The following is a 6,000-nucleotide window of genomic DNA, read 5'->3' on the forward strand; positions in this document are numbered from 1 at the left end:
GATTTTGTTGTTGTTATTCTCTCTCTCACTGTTCAAATAAACCTACCATTAAAATTATAGACTGATCATTTCTTTGTCAGTGGGCAAACGTACAAAATCAGCAGGGGATCAAATACTTTTTTCCCTCACTGTATAAATGTATGCACACATGACTGTAAGTCGCTTTGGATAAAAGCGTCTGCTAAAAGGCATATTATTATTATATTATTATATAGGCTAGGCTACTGTGTTCTTTCAAATATGTTTTTAAGGCAGTCAATTGTTTTAAACAAGCTAATTTAGAGCAACATTTCCAGTCACACCATGCCCACTTTGACAAAACATATCAGCCACAAAGCAACCTCAGAAACAACAAAATAGCACAACTCAAAGGACAGCTCAAAGGACAACAACAAATGATGGACAGATCTAGCACTGTTGCAGAGAAAATGATAGAGGCAACATATGAGATTGCTTGGATACTCGCAAGAAACAAGAAGTCCTTCACAGATGCGGAGATTGTCAAATAATGTTTTTTGGCCTCAGCCGAAATATTGTATGCTGATTTCACAAACAAGGAAGCTATTTTAAAGCAAATTAAGGGATTGTAACTCTCACACTCGACCATAACAAGATGCATAGAAGACATTGGCGAGGACATCGGTAAACAAGTGATTACTGACATATCTGTGGCGCCGTGTTTTAGTATTGCGCTTAACGAAAGCACTGATGTAAGTGACATTGCCCAATTATGTGTTTGGGTGCGCTTCCCTCAAAACGAATCGTTCAGAGAGGAACTTTTATGTTTACTGCCCCTTCAGGGACAAACACAAGGAGAGGATATTCTGAAAGCCCTTGTTACATTTTTTGCTGATAATAATATTGACTGGCCAAATCTGGCATCTGTGTGCACTGACAGCGCCCCAAACATGCGAGGGAAGGAGAAGGGACTCATAGGCCTGATGAGAAAGAGAGAGGATATTCCTGAATTTGTTACGTTTCATTGCATCATTCATCAGGAAGCACTTGTGGCTAAACTCAAAGACTGTGACTTACAGAATGTGATGCAGCAAGTCGTGCGCTTGGTGAACATTATTACTGAATCACCGGCAATTCCGTGAGTTGCTGGAGGAATACCAGACAGAATACGGTGACTTGATATTTCACAATGAGTTGAGATGGCTGTCTCGTGGCAGAGTTTTGGAAAGATTTCTCTCTCTCCTCCCTCAAATCCGTGAATTTGTTGCAAGCAAGGGGAGATAGGAGCCAGAGCTGGATGTTCCACAGTGGATATTAAAGCTGGCTTTTTTAACTGACATCACCTGCCACCTGAACATGGTGAATCTCCAGCTCCAAGGGAAAGCTAAAACTCTGGTCAAAATGCTGTGTGTGGTCACAGCATTTCAAAATAAAATCACCACACTGTTCATACCTGACAGACAGTTTGTTCATTTCCCAAAACTCAGAGCAGTCACCATATCCAACCCAGACATCCTGCAACATTTTAGCTATTATGCATTTGTGCGTGTGTTGGAAGAGTTGAAATTGGAGTTTGAGTCAAGATTCAAGGATATCATGGAGTACAAAGAGTTTTTCAACTTAATTGAGAACCCCTTTCATGTGCCAGTGTCATATCTGACCCCAGTCATCACAGCCCTCTGTCCTGACCGTGCTGGAATAGAGAGTGAGATAGTGGAGCTGCAGGCAAATGACACACTGCAAGATGAACTAAGATCAGGTGTTACCCATTTCTGGAGCCTTGTGTCAGACACAGTATCCACTTCTGAAGCAGGGTGTGCAAAAGGTGACATTTTTTGTCAGCATTTATTCACGTGAAGCAACATTTTCAACAATGAACATTGCGAAACAAAAACAGAGAAACAGACTGACCAATGCACACCTGGATTGCCTCAGAAGGATAGCATCAACAGACTATACATTTAGAATGAATTCAGTCAAGGAGCAGAAGGGACATTTTCACTCATCCAACTACTGAAGTAACCCTTCATATGGGTCTTATACATGTGATGCAGCCTATTTGTGTATGTATATATTTATGATGTGCTGTACATCAAATCAATTGCATGTGCTCTATTGCTCTGAATTTGCTCTCAATTGATAATTGATAATATTGGAAGAAAAAGTACAACAAATTAAAGATCTGTGCGGACCTCTGAATGATTGTCTCAACCCAAAGTGGCCCCCTTACAAAACACTGCTCTAAATGGTTAAATGAGTGAGAAATAGATGTCATTGTCGCAATAGTTTGTGAATGGGCAACTTATACTATCATCTTAAATTGACATGTTGAATGATTTTGCCATATTACATGTTGTATATTGCTCTAATTGTCCTAAGGTGGACAGTTTGTGATACTACCTTACACAAGCTTGCATTTTCACCCCATACAATTGAGTGGAATTACACATCCTTTTTACCTCCGATTGGTGATGTTAGTATACACATTTATAGTAATCACAATGACATAAGATTGCTTGCTTAAAACAGATCAATATCTTTGGTTTTGTACCGTTGATTGTCACACGCGCTGGAATACGCAGGACTTGAACGTGGAGTTAATGAAATGGCCAGGAAACTGCACGGAATATTCGTGGGGTCTCTCTATAAAAGTCGCTGGCCACACACCAATTAATGGATTTGACAGTCAAACTCCCAATTAAATAGCAGCCAATCGTTGTCACGGTTGGTTAGATGAGAACTTGTAAAGGGATTATATCTATATTGTGGAAGGTTGGATGTTTATTTCGGGAGGCTACCATCATGGAAAAGGGAACCGACCACTTTTTCTGTTAGTAACTTAAACGAATCACGACATCAACATCAAACCTTCCAATATAGATATTCGCCTTCTACAAGTTCTCATCTAACCAACCATGTATAGGTTATTCCAAGTGTCCATGTGGCCTTTGAATAGCGTTAGTTTAAACAGCGCTACATCACAAACGTTTGCTCACTATTCTATTGATTTCAGCGATATATTGATTAAAGTGATTAACAAAAAGTGTTGCGTTGCACTTAACACTTCAAAATGTTGAGCTGTCATCTACAAATTGTCCTCAAACCAGTGATGTACACACTATTACCAGATTCCGTGTGGTTTTGAGCTGTGTTTAATAATTTTAACTGGACGTGCAACCTCATCTCCCCCCTCTCGCGCAATTGATTTCAAGGTAATATCAATATGAGTGATTGACAAATAAGTGTTGCGTTTCTCTTTCCCTTTTGGCGACCCCCAAATCAAAATGCATCACTCCAAAATATAACTGTCCTCATCAGGTTGTTCAGTGACATAAAACATATATCCAGTTTCCATGTGGTTTTTAAGTTGTGTTAGTTTCAACAGCGCGTACAACCTGATTTTCCCCCTAATCGATATGTCATTTATTGCCACTTGTCAAAACAACAGGGTTTTTGGTGCTTGTGCAGTTTATAAGTAATATAAACACTATTGTTGCACATGTATGTGTTGATAGTACATTTTATGTTTATATTTTCAATATATCACGAACTGTTTCTGCATATTGGTTATTGATTTCGACACTTTCAAACTGTGTTTTTACATTGGGCTATTTATCAAAATGTCTTGTCAACAGGAAACAGCGACAGCATCATTTTCAACAGAAGTTTTAGGAACATACATTTAACTTTCAGCATTAATTTCCAATGGTATTGTACTTAATCTGGTAAAAACTGCTAAATGAGTCCAAAAATGTGCTGCGATTGATTGATTTTGATGATATACCAGAAATCACCAAAACGGGTTTGCCCTGCCTACTAGTAAGCATCTCCAGAAATAAGCAGCCAAGTAGCCTAAAAACTTGGCTATAGGCTACCCTCGATCAATCGGTTAGGTGACACAGCACACAAAACGCATCAAAGTATCAGTTATTCAATTCATTGTGCTCATTGCTCTATACTGCGATTGCTTTTACACAACCAAATATAGTTAATTATCACATCTTCATCATCTAATCTTACCTGCCTTGTTCGTCCGTGTCTGTCGGGGCTAAGTGCCTTGAGATTCGATCGACGGTCCTGCTGTGATGCGTTACGAGGTAAAGGCTATAGGTAGGCTACTTATTTACGCTCCTTTCTCTCTGTCTCTGTCTCTGTCTCTGTCTCTCTGTCTCTCTCTCTCTGTCTCTCTCTCTCTCCCTCTCTCTCTCTTCTTCTCTCCCTCTCAACACCTCCAGTCGAAAATTTCGCCTCTTGGCTCTGACTGTTCTCCACTTCAACTTCACCTCAATGTAGGCTACGGCAAATTCTGACACGCGCTGCCCTGTTCAGTGCGTACTTGCCCTTTACTTTTTTCTTGCACCAACTCCCGTTTTGCTTCTCCCTGTGTTGTAGCATATTATAAACTGGTGGTTTGAGCCCTGGATGCTAATTGGCTAAAAGCCGTGGTATAGCAGACCATGTACCAATTACTGTTTTAATTAAGTTGGTAACCAGTTTATAACAGTAATAAGGCAACTCGGGGAATTCTGGCATGTACAGTGGGGAGAACAAGTATTTGATACACTGCCGATTTAGCAGGTTTTCCTACTTACAAAGCATGTAGAGGTCTGTAATTTTTAGCATAGGTACACTTCAACTGTGAGAGACGGAATCTAAAACAAAAATCCAGAAAATCACATTGTATGATTTTTAAGTAATTAATTTGCATTTTATTGCATGACATAAGTATTTGATACATCAGAAAAGCAGAACTTAATATTTGGTACAGAAACCTTTGTTTGCAATTACAGAGATCATACGTTTCCTGTAGGTCTTGACCAGGTTTGCACACACTGCAGCAGGGATTTTGGCCCACTCCTCCCTACCTTCTCCAGATCCTTCAGGTTTCGGGCCTGTCGCTGGGCAATATGGACTTTCAGCTCCCTCCAAAGATTTTCTATTGGGTTCAGGTCTGGAGACTGGCTAGGCCACTCCATAACCTTGAGATGCTTCTTACGGAGCCACTCCTTAGTTGCCCTGGCTGTGTGTTTCGGGTCGTTGTCATGCTGGAATGCCCAGCCACGACCCATCTTCAATGCTCTTACTGAGGGAAGGAGGTTGTTGGCCAAGATCTCGCGATACATGGCCCCATCCATCCTCCCCTCAATGCGGTGCAGTCGTCCTGTCCCCTTTGCAGAAAAGTACCCCCAAAGAATGATATTTTCACCTCCATGCTTCACGGTTGGGATGGTGTTCTTGGGGTTGTACTCATCCTTCTTCTTCCTCCAAACACGGCGAGTGGAGTTTAGACCAAAAAGCTCTATTTTTGTCTCATCAGACCACATGACCTTCTCCCATCCCTCCTCTGGATCAACCAGATGGTCATTGGCAAACTTCAGACGGGCCTGGACATGCGCTGGCTTGAGCAGGGGGACCTTGCGTGTGCTGCAGGATTTTAATCCATGACGGCGTAGTGTGTTACTAATGGTTTTCTTTGAGACTGTGGTCCCAGCTCTCTTCAGGTCATTGACCAGGTCCTGCCGTGTAGTTCTGGGCTGATCCCTCACCTTCCTCATGATCATTGATGCCCCACGACGTGAGATCTTGCATGGAGCCCCAGACCGAGGGTGATTGACCGTCATCTTGAACTTCTTCCATTTTCTAATAATTGCGCCAACAGTTGTTGCCTTCTCACCAAACTGCTTGCCTATTGTCCTGTAGCCCATCCCAACCTTGTGCAGGTCTACAATTTTATCCCTGATGTCCTTACACAGCTCTCTGGTCTTGGCCATTGTGGAGAGGTTGGAGTCTGTTTGATTGAGTGTGTGGACAGGTGTCTTTTATACAGGTGACGAGTTCAAACAGGTGCAGTTAATACAGGTAATGAGTGGAGAACAGGAGGGCTTCTTAAAGAAAAACTAACAGGTCTGTGAGAGCCGGAATTCTTACTGGTTGGTAGGTGATCAAATACTTATGTCATGCAATAAAATGCAAATTAATTACTTAAAAATCATACAATGTGATTTTCTGGATTTTTGTTTTAGATTCCGTCTCTCACAGTTG

At 41.3% G+C, this 6,000-nt stretch overlaps 1 protein-coding gene across 1 annotated transcript in view; it reads right to left on the reverse strand.

The window, feature by feature from the left end:
* Window positions 1-4,246, reverse strand: part of LOC121553231 (cadherin-23-like) — a 511,998-nt gene extending 507,752 nt beyond the window's left edge. The window contains exon 1 of the mRNA XM_045211458.1: window positions 3,979-4,246. The gene's annotated coding sequence lies outside the window, so the exon portion shown is untranslated. The remainder of the gene's footprint in view (window positions 1-3,978) is intronic.
* Between the last annotated feature and the right edge of the window lie 1,754 nt (window positions 4,247-6,000).

The sequence above is a fragment of the Coregonus clupeaformis genome, chromosome 37 (genome assembly GCF_020615455.1).
Source record: "Coregonus clupeaformis isolate EN_2021a chromosome 37, ASM2061545v1, whole genome shotgun sequence".
NCBI classification, from domain to species: Eukaryota; Metazoa; Chordata; class Actinopteri; order Salmoniformes; family Salmonidae; genus Coregonus; species Coregonus clupeaformis.